Raw genomic sequence first — 11600 nt, 5'->3', positions numbered from 1 at the left:
CAGCCAAGCCCGCAGTAAACCGCAAGGAAATGCTTCCTCCGCTGCACATCACACTGTATCACACTCTACATGCACACGTACATTGGGAGAAACAGACCCAAGGGATACATGCTCGTGTACGGTTGAACACATGAAAATGAGCTTTAGCAGTTTGAGTGTTTACTACATTTACATGTAATAAATAACCCAGCATATTCAATTTCCATGAATTTGTTGCGATTGGCTTGTTCCACCTTAAATACTTATTTCATTACTCAATATAAAACATCTACTTGCTTCACGAAATTGTTCGCATGTATTGACATTGCCACGTTAATATAATAGCACAAAATAATCAATATAATAACTGAGGTATTACACATTAAACTACTATATGTCATGTCTGTTTGATTATTTAGGTTTTTGAGTTTAGTTTCATGTTTTGGCCTTGTGTTCCTGTCTTCTGTCTCGTCATGTCTATTGGTTTCACCTCTGTCCGTTTACCAAAGCCCTTGTTTTAACCAATCAGGTCCTTCCAACCCTCTGTGTCTTGATCAGGTGCTCATCGTTGTCTTGTCAATTTGTTTGTATTTAGTTCCTGGTCTTTTCTCAGTGTTTATGTCTGAGCATTGTCTTTGTCTCTGCCCTTGTCAGCTATCTCGTCTCATGTCCATGTTCACGACAGTTGTTCTCCGACCTGTTTCGCTTTATTTTCAGTTTAGTCTAGTCCTCATGTTTTGTTGCTCCCACGTGTTTTGTTCTTTTGTACTTATGTTTTTTCTTGATTAAATTGCTCTTAAGTTTCCCCTGCCTCGCTTCCCTGCTCTTTTTTTTTTTGTGGTCCTCCTCCTCCTCAACCTCCACGCCACACTTCCTGACAGTAGAGCAGTGCCACGTGGCATGGGCAGTATTTTTTTAATTGAATGTGTCATTGTCCTTTCATGTTTTTGTGATACAAATGTTAATTATTCACAAGTATAGCAAGGGTATATATAATTTTTAATGAAGTAGTGTCTGTGTGTGTGTGTTGTATATATATTAATTTTCCTTGGTTGTATGCATAATAACTAAGAGCAATTTATGAATCAACCCGATGGAGTAAAATTGTGATTCGGGTGGAGAAATAGTATGAACTGTCACCGTGTGTGTTTTATACGCATCAGATGATGGGTTGTCAAGATTTCATTCTGCTGCAGTTTCTTTCTCGGCAAAACGCCAAAGTTGCAAAGCATCACTGTCAATATTATACTTTCCCCTTTATGAATATGAATGTTATCATTATTCAAGTGTAAAGAACTAACCTCAATGGCTGCAAATAATTGTGTTTAGAATTTGTTTTTTCGAAAGTATAACAATAATCTAATCTGACCAATAGTGACAAATTATTTTTTGCAGTTTTATTACAAGTTGTCCTCTGCAAAATATTTTTTTTTTAGGCAACCATTTTTTCCTGAAGCCGAGACAAATTACAAACGTGAACCTCGTCTTTGTACTTTGAAAATGGACTTTCAACCCCCCCCCCAAAAAAAAATGCCTGATGAAAAGACCAAGGAACATCAAAGTGGTTCGCCCTCCAACAGACAGGTTAAAAGTTGAGCATGAAGAGTGTTTCGCTCGAATTATCCCTGGCTCGATTCTCATTAGCCGCTTGTTTTAATCAGAAGCGCCATCAATTAGTTTGACTTTTCAGTGTGTTTGATGCTTTAAAGTTAGATCTCAAGGACACGGATCTCCCCTATACAGTACTCACATCATTCAGGATTATGTTGTTTTTGTTATTGGTAGAATATGAAATTGATAATGAGCATGAAACGTCAAAGTATTCTTTTGAGTTATAACCTGCATTGTGACCGATAATGACTCATTATTGCTCTGGTATCACTACATTTTGCATTCAAAGTAATACACTGTATTGAATGAAAATGTGTATTTTTCAATAAACAACTTCTGTCTTTTGATTGTCGAGGTTTGAATATCCTGGGAATTCTGTTAAATATTTTAAAGCTCTTCTTGAAATCCTCTTTGGAAATTGGATATTAATAGGAGTTTCAGAGCACATTCAGCATAATTTCCTATTACTGCCAAGGTGCCCAAGAGCAAAGCTCCCAACTGCTTGAGACTCAACAGTAGCATCAAAGATACAAAAGGCAAAGACAGAGACCACCAGTGACATCCTTTTTATTTAGTTTTTCAATTATTATTCAGACAGCTAGTAAATAACACCAGCATTAATCCATTCATTATCTGTACAGCTTGTCCTCACTAGGGTCGCGGGGGGTGCCGTAGCCTATCCCAGCTGCCATCGGGCAGTAGGCGGGGGACACCCTGAACTGGTTGCTAGCCAATTGCAGGGCACACATAGACAAGTAGTGTCCAATCAACCTGCCATGAAGCATGCACAAAATATAGTGTAGATAGCAAAGCAGACTAAAGCGGAGTAAACACGCTCCATACGAAGACGTGGTTTTATCTTGAGATGGTGATTTGCATGTGTGCAATTCGGACCAAGCGCCAGATTTCACTCCAGTGCTGAGATTGTGTTGGCAGGTTTAAGCAATTTTTCTATTGCCCTGCAACTCTATTAAAGCCTCATAAACCAACATCACAGATGATCAAGCCCGAGACTGTAACTACTGCTTGAATCAAAACCACCCAACCTTAGAATAGATCACTTATTTTTTGCTCATTCCCATTTCATCAGCAAAGCGTTTTCTATAGTACTCACTAAACGTAACTAAATGCATCTGCTCCAAAAACTGCTGCCACTTTACTTCTCTCACATTCAGAAAGAACAGTGTAGCTCAGCCGCATTGGACCAGCTGTTTGTCCTCACACGAGTTTTCATCACAGAAAACAAATTAAACTTGCGAGTCACGCTACCACTGTATTTGTATACAAGCAATTACTAATAAAGTACATTTTCCATAATATGTCCCACGACTTTGGGCTTGTCCCATCAGGGGTTGCCACAGAAAGTCCCTAGCGTGATTTGTTTGGCACAGTTTTTACACCAGATGCCCTTCCTGACGCAATCCACACCTTTTTTTATGCAGCCTTGGCGGGCCAAAGCTGGGTATTGAGACACTGGCTGGGGATGGAATGCACACAGTCTGCATTCAAGGGAGCACATGTACCACTACATTACACTTTAATAAACCTTTGTAACTTATTTTAAAATCACATGATAGGGACAATAATAATGATTTAAAGCCGTGGGGCTGTCAGACACAATGCAGTCAGTAACGCGCATAACCAAGATATGAAGTCCATGTTACGCATTACGCTAATGAGGATAAGCGTGATAAGATCAGTGTTAACACATAACTAAAGAAAAAGGAGGTATCTTGAAAAAAAAAAACAGCTTACAATCAAGGTCAAAGAATACATGATCAATAATAATCTACATTTTTATGAGAGAAATGCTGAGATTGCCTTGTTTTTGCAATGTTAGAAAAGGGTTCAATGACAGTATGCTGATTGAATGTCCCTTAGCTTGGTAGCAGAGGCCAGAGAAAAGCCATCTGAGAGTTGACGGAGCCGAAGGCTGTGCTGTCAAAGCCTTGTGATGCCTGGTGTCTTACACCCCGAGCAACTCTACTGTGATCACACCCAGCCACCGACTTAGTGGCTTTCGAGGAGAGCAGGAATTGGTGCTGGATGATAGGGGTGTACATGAGCCTGTCTGTGTGTGTGTGTCACAAAGGGTGCAAAGCAGAGTGCAGGAGGTACTTGGTTGGGAATAAAGGTCGAAATCCTTGACTGTGAAAACTGTCATAGCAGGGGACATGTGCAGAATCCGTTTTCCTAATAATATATGATTGGAGTCCTCTGGAGCATATAATTTAACACCCCAATGCCAGGGGAGATGAGTGAGAATTGAAGCGACTACACCTTGACAAAGGCCATTCTCCTGGTTTCACACTTGCAGAGAGCTACAGAGCAGGGTGCGGATGCTAAAGTTAAGGGTGGCTCAGCGGCCAGGCTGCTGAATCAAGGCTGAACACAAAGCACAATGTCACATTCAAAGCCAGTTATGGCCTTCTCAGTCTATGCATTTTTTTTTTTTTTTTGTCGTTCAAGATGGTTACACTGTCAGACCACAAGACAGTCACCGACCAGACCCCACACAATCAGCGCATGCTTTCGGTAAGATTCTGTCCATCGGTGCCAGTCTTGGACTATCTGCTGTGTCGTCATGTTCACGGAGGCATAATTGGCATGTGTTTTTGTTCTGTGCTAAGAAAAAGAAAAAAAATGTTTGTTTTTTTTGTCCAGTCTCCCATCATAAATATGAGGGCCCTGTCATTTTACTTTACAAAAACTGAAAAAATAACCAAAATTAAAAATCAATACATACATGCATCTAACTTTAGAAGCGGTATTATGCACTAAATTCATTTTAATTCAAAGTCTGTGGACTGATCAACTGTACCTTGTATTATCACATTTTTTCAATAATATTTTTGTTGAATATCCACTCCGCAATACCTGTAATGGTGTTTTTCTAATCTTGCACACAAGTAAAACACCATTTAAAAATAAAACTAACTAAAGCTAAACAAAAAATTAACTAACAAACTAACAAAGCCACTCTGGAAACTAATTAAACTAAATAAAAAAAATAACTATAATAAAAATGATCTGTCCGACTTGAGAATTCCAGTTAATGAATCTTCCAGCATGTTCCGTTTCTGTTTATTGAGTCTATGAGGCAGGGTACCAGCTGTTATTTTAACCGCTAAGCAGACTGTATATGAATTGGGGTTTAATCTTATAAATGTGGCTGAAGATGAATACAATGCAATCAAACTGCTGATGTGATACAATTCTAAAAGTCCCTGTGCTACAAGGATTCCACTGGATAAGTGCGAGATAATTTTGACATTTTTACATTAAAAACAAATTAAAAACAAAGCCACCCTGAAGGTAAACAGGTAGAAGATGCAGTGGAACCACTGAAGTTGAAAAGTTAAAATGTGCCAAATAATAATAATTAAACAATTGTCAAACATGACAGACTACCATGTGAGACTTTCAGTACGTCTCGAGTCTGCGAGCATCAAATGATTAACTGTGTGGCATTTTAAGAAGAATGTGAGAGGAGAAAAATGATATTCAATGCAACAAAATGTATTATATCTGTGTATATTTCTAACAACACTCCAGCATTTCCATGTTTAATTGTTTTTGGGATTTTGGCACTTTTACAAATAACTCAGTTATACACTTGTGTGACAGTTAAGAAGAGAAAGTGAGATGCATGGTATGGTGGATACAAAAAGTCTACGCATCCATGTTAAAATGCCTGTTTTTTGTGATGTATAAAAATGAGACCAATATTTACAATTTCAGAACTATATCACCAGCAATTTGACCTATAACCAGTGTAACTCAATTTAAAAAAGAATCTTTTGGACATTGTAAAAACAAACAAAATGTTTTCCACCATGTATGTGACCTATAGCCTGTACAGTTCGAATGATAAAAATGTTTCGAGACGTGCTATGTCTCACTGGGCATTACCCCGAGCATCTTGCAATTAGGTGACAAAAAGTAGACTCAATTTTCGACTAGCTCAAAAGAGGATTGTGCAGCTCAGGTGTAAAATGACTTGGGTGTATTTGATCAAGACGCAGGCAGACAAATTTGGCACTCTGCAGACATGTCTGGTGGATGTCACCAGATCTCATTCATGAATTTGCCACCAGCATGGGAAATCCATTCGAATCATTGCATAAAGTAGAAATCAATTAATAGGAGGAAGTATAATCATAAACATCTTAAAAATATTTTTACAGCATGCGTGTCACTACTGGTGGAGCAGGGCGGTCACACATGGACACACAAGTTTCTCTTGAAACAATCATGAATTCAGCCTGTAATTATTTGAGTTACACACAAGCCATTTTTCAATTGGTGATCTGACCGTTCTTATGTTCTTGTGATCTTGTGAAACGTCACCAGTTGCAGTCCAAGTCCTTTTTCCCTTAAAAGTATGCATAAAACCAAGAACGCAAGAATTACTTGTCTGCCAGCTGAAACCAAGGATGCATCAGTTAGTGACTGGTGAAGACTTGACTGGAAAGATATCCCAAGATAGATCGTGATGGTATCAAAATGATGAAGAGAGGACTCGCATTTGTAAGTTTACCCCCCCCCTTTTATCATTTCATAGAACTGTATCAGAGGAAGAAATTCACAAGCAAACAGCCATTCCATTTACAAGGAGAAGCATTCTTAGGAGGCATGTTTTCAAGTATGTTCTTGGGAAGACTGTACTTCTGCATTCTCGATGTTGAGAAATGGCTAAGAAGCCGACAAACCTGTTTTCCATGTTTGGTCACGTGACAATCTACACAAAGAGGGTTGAGGACAGGCCATTTCAATAATTAATGGTTGGATGATTAAACCTCATTTTGGCAAACTTAACAATACTTCAACTATATTTAAATTTTTAAACTTAAGACTTAACAAATGTTTAATGCTAGAGGTAATTGTCAAGTATGCAATGCTAATACAATTCTGTGTCTGGCGGTCCTTTTATTTGAAAATGTTTTTTTTTCCTTTTTTATAAAATCCTTTCAATTTCAATTTCGCAATCTCAGCAATATGAAACATGAACTGTCATTGCATAGGTGTTTTATATGTTGAGAAATATTTATTTGCAATTAAAAAAGTGGTATTTGATGCATCTAAAAGTGACACTTGATTTGTCTTTTACACTGTGCTTTGGTATAACCAAGATCGTCAGCATAATCATACAGACAATAAGTGTTATTTCGGCATGCTATAGCTAGCAACCTCCCACAGTCATGCTCTTCAATGTTGCTTGTAGTGAATGAAAAAAAAAACAAATGAACAGCTCAATGAGATTGCTGCTAGGATTTTTTTCCCACTATTGTAGAAAACATAACATAAAACAATAAGTTGAATTTATATATATATATATATATATATATATATATATTTCTATCCATTATCTATACCGCTTCTCCTCACTAGGGTCGCGGGGGGTGCTGGAGCCTATCCCAGCTATCTTCGGGCAGTAGGCGGGGGACACCCTGAACTGGTTGCCAGCCAATTGCAGGGCACACATAGACGAACAACCATCCGCACTCACACTCATACCTAGGGGCAATTTAGAGTGTTCAATCGGCCTGCCATGCATGTTTTTGGAACACAACAAATCATTTGTATTTTTTTTGTTATTTTTTCAATTTTACTTCTGTTCCTCTTCCAAAACTGCATTTAATTGAAAACATTTCATTCAAGGACATTTTGAAATTTCATTGACTGTCATGATCAGTACGAGAGGTACAGACTAAATGCAAGACTCAAGGTTCAATACAAGGGTAGTACAACGAGGCAGAATGAGACATGAGGCTAAATCCATGAGGTAATCGGGTGTGACAAAACACTGATGTGGGAAAGTAAAATCCGAACAGGTGAGCAGTGAGAGAAGCAGGCCAAACACACACACACACACACACACACACTCACCTAGATTAACAGAAACTGAGTTTCATTCATTTTTCCAGTTTGCAGGCACTGGTACAGCTATACTGTATGACTGTTCCTGAAAAGCAAATAGAAGCAGTGTTATAGAGCAGCTTGACTCATTCTTATTCATAAGGTCGACTGGGCACACAGCTCTTGACTGGCTCAAACCCAAGTCATTCACTCAGTTCAGTCATGGGGTTTTGGAGAACTTTTGCTGCTGGGATTGCATTCGAAACAAAACTGCTGCTTTCTTTTGTCTCCTTTCTTTCCCTCCTTGTACCGTGTCTGAATCTATCCTGCATCTGCAAGACGGATTAGTCCGATAGGGTGAAGGTTGCATTATGTCCTGAGGGGGCTTTACTGTAAGGTTGGCCATCAGTCCTCTCTCCCCTCTCCCTTTTCCCACTTAATATACTGCTTCACTCAAAAGGAGCTAAATCTTTGTTAATAGAGAAACTACGAACTCACTGGGAGTTAATCAGAGTCAGTGCATAGCAAACCATTTGCATATGAATTGGCTGTGGCTGTATACCAGCTCTTTTTATGTCATTCAATCCACAATGCCTCAGGCCTCTGCCCTCTGAGGCGTCACGCTGCCATAGCTACATGTTTTGGAGGAATATCTGTACATTCTTAGGAGAAAAAAAAACTGTAAGCAAGCTTAGCATTGATCTTCATTTGAAGAAAGTGGAATCATTACATATCTGAGATACAATGCTGTCAATCGATTCTCAACCAGCGTGTCGTGGCACATTAGTGTGGCCTGAGAGATCATCAGGTGTGCCGTGGGAAATGATCCAATGGCAATTATCTTGTCAAGAAATATATATTTTAAGATAGAAAGAAAAACTGTTGTGTATTTCATTTATTTATGCCAACCACGTACAGTAACGGGCAAAACATAAAATGTTTTTCCCCTACATGACAAAAGGTACACAATGACCCTGTCTAGCCTCTTTTTGTGAATCGTTTTGCAAAGTGGTGTGTGTGCCGTGAGATTTTTTCCAATGTGAAAAATGTGCCTTGGCTCAATAACACTGATTTAACCAACATTTGTGCTTGGATATGAACTTACATTTAAGAATGCTTTGCGTGTGAGATGATTGTTATGAATAAAAATGAAAACAAAGAACCCAGTTGTAAGTTGACTGCTAAAAGATGTGCAGTTGGGTGCAATGCTGCATCGCAATGTGCTAATAAGCAACAATCCTCCCCAAAGCTTAACTCCTTTCCTCACTGTTCTATATGGATGGCAGTATTGAGAGTGGGAGGTGAAACGACGTTCAGAAGAGTGTAAATCTGATGTGGAAATGTAGTCTTAGTTGGATTTATCTATTGGAGAAAGGACCTTTTCACTTGTTTTGTTGGTTTATCCCCTAAACCCCATCTCACCCCCCAGCCTAAAAGCTTTTGACATCTTCATCTTGTTCACAGTGGGCAGCCTTTGTTTGTTCTGCTTGAAAAAGCGACTGGGGCTCAGCCCCCCCCCCCCTCCCCTCCCTCTCTGTGGCACAAGTGTAGGACTTTGCCATGGCAAAGGGGGGGGGGATTTCTCTTTCCTCCTACCCCCTCCTTTTTCACATAACTACAATATGGTCATTGTCTACCAGTGAATAATGTGGCCACTCGGGCAGCATGGACTGCTCCTCGGGCTTTGACTGTGAACCAGCTCTTTTCTTCAGCGTGAAAGGACTCTAATCCATGTAAATATAAGACTCGGGGTACAGCTTGGCCACGGTGAGGAGAGTGAGAGGGAGGAATGGAGGGGAGGGTCAGCAATTTAACCTTTGACCCAACAAATAAGAGGCATGTAAGTTTTAGAATTACTCTCCAAAGAGGTGCTCCTGTGACAGAATGAGCTTCTTTTGTAATCCGCGCAGTCTGGGGCTGATTGCAGGGGCTTGCATGGGAGCATGGTGCAAAACAAAACCAGGACCAAAACAGTAGTGCAAAACCTAACAGCGACAAACAGACAATGCTAATTATTAATGCTGATTTAGCTTTTATTATCTCCTCACAGGATACAGCTGTGATCTGGCAATAGTCAAAAATGAGGAAAGGATGGATGAGAATGGGGAATCCAAGATATATTTATTATATTTTGAATTTCATTGCACTTAGCGTGCTTAGGTCACCTTAGGATTTCTTTCTTGTTCTAATGCCATTAAATATGAAGAGAAGAAGAAAAGTCAGGCTAATTAGATGCGGTATTTTTGTCACTATTCAATTCTGTCCGGAAATGCAAAATTACAAATATTCTATGACATTTATAATAGATATACATAACTTTCAATATCATGTTTGTGTGAGGGTTTTCATATGAAAGTGACCTTGAAAGGAACGCGGTGGACTGCCGCCTACTTATGGTTTGCCATTCACAAACGTACCAATCCCTATTGAATTTTGTAGATCTAATCCTCAGCTATTTACCTTTTTCTTGTGCTCTTTCTAGTGTGATCTGAACATAAGATGCCATACAATTGGGTCCAATGTGCTGGCTAATAGAAATGCATTTCTAGGAAGTATGTTGACGACATACATTTCATTTGAGGGATAAAGGTCTTATTTTGTGGGAGAAGCTAAGTTTAGCCCGGGTTGTTAGCGGAAGTTATACCCTGTTCGGTTTTTGTTCTGCTGAGAACAAGTTAACAACCGACAGAGGATCTCGTTATAACTTGCATTTTTACATCTTTCAAATTTGAAGAAAACTTATATTAAAAAGAATATTGTTTATACTGTATATATTTATGTATTTGTATTTATACTGTATGTAACTTTATTTTTATATGAGCCCCATATAATGCTTTGCAGCTGAGAGAAAGAAAATAATCCAGTCTTGTTATGAAATACGCTCATCATTTCCTTTTAGCTGCAAAACCATTATATTTGAATGTAAGCTGTGTCTTCATGGCTCAAATGTCCTATCTCCTGCAACAAACAGCAATTCAAGTCCACTCAAGTCAATGCAAAAATAATTTGTTAATTTGCTCACTTGATCATTGCATTTACTTACAAGTTGAAGTGGACAGGACTCGATACATACATATGCATTTTGGTCTGAGTTTTCAGATATTAAAGAATGATAAAGTTTTCTTAGTCTCCATAGGCAAGCAGGCAGTTATTAGCCCCCCGCAGCTAACAACCTTAAACGACTGTCGCTGTCAGTGTATAAGGGAACCTCAGCTGTATCTGTGGCCATAAGCTCATTTTTAAAAATCTCCCCAATCGCCACCACAATGCATACGCACATTCCTGCTCTTGTCCTTTTCAACTTGTATTAATATAAAAATGATCAGCACAATAAAAAAGGGGCTCCAGGTCACGGTCGCCCTCTTACTGGAATTTCTCAGGCAGCCGAGGTGTCACAGTGATTCAAGAGCAGAAAATTTGGTTATGGAGTCGTGCGAGGTTGGCTTGGCAAAATTTCAAAAAAAAAATCTAGCACACCCATGCATGACCATAGTGATGATATGCCGTGTAGAAAATGGATGGATGGATGGTTGGATGGATGGAGCACCAGAGCTCCAGCGAGTTGGCCGCCGATCCACCTGCCGGTTTCGGACTCTTATTTTTCAGTTGGGTCACCTTAAGGTTGGACTTGGATAAAAAGTGAGTCAGGCTAACCCTATGGATTGAAATGTAATATAGAGAAAAACTTGATGTAAACTGCTCATTTACTAAATCTCTTATAAATTCGCCATGGAGAGGCTGATCCTTGTGATCGTTTCAGAGGTTGATGTGAAGCAGAAGTAGAGAAGGCCGTATAAATTTGGACTGCCATTTTTTGAAATTATGTACACTGAAATTAGAACGATTTTCAGAGACTCCCACCAAGACATGGGGAGGGGGACTTGACTGTTTTGATGCCTAGAAAGGGGCGTTTTGAGAGTAATTATTGATTTATTGATTTTGGCAAAAAAATTAATTATCACAAATAGGTCATCTCAGCCAGATTATTTCTTTAAAAAATCTATATTTCTTCCACGTAATTTAGGTAACAACCTAAACTGAACGATTTCAGAGGCATTGTTATTTTGAGCAGGCAGCAAAGCAGCAGGTGGCAGACAAAACAGGAACACAGTCCTGAAGTCTGTGAATGTTAGGAAAAGAACTCGTTGAAT

Source organism: Idiotropiscis lumnitzeri, chromosome 1, assembly GCF_059441095.1.
Source record: "Idiotropiscis lumnitzeri isolate Australia: NSW breed Sydney's pygmy pipehorse chromosome 1, RoL_Ilum_1.0, whole genome shotgun sequence".
NCBI lineage: Eukaryota > Metazoa > Chordata > Actinopteri > Syngnathiformes > Syngnathidae > Idiotropiscis > Idiotropiscis lumnitzeri.
Note: the sequence above shows the minus strand (reverse complement) of the source record.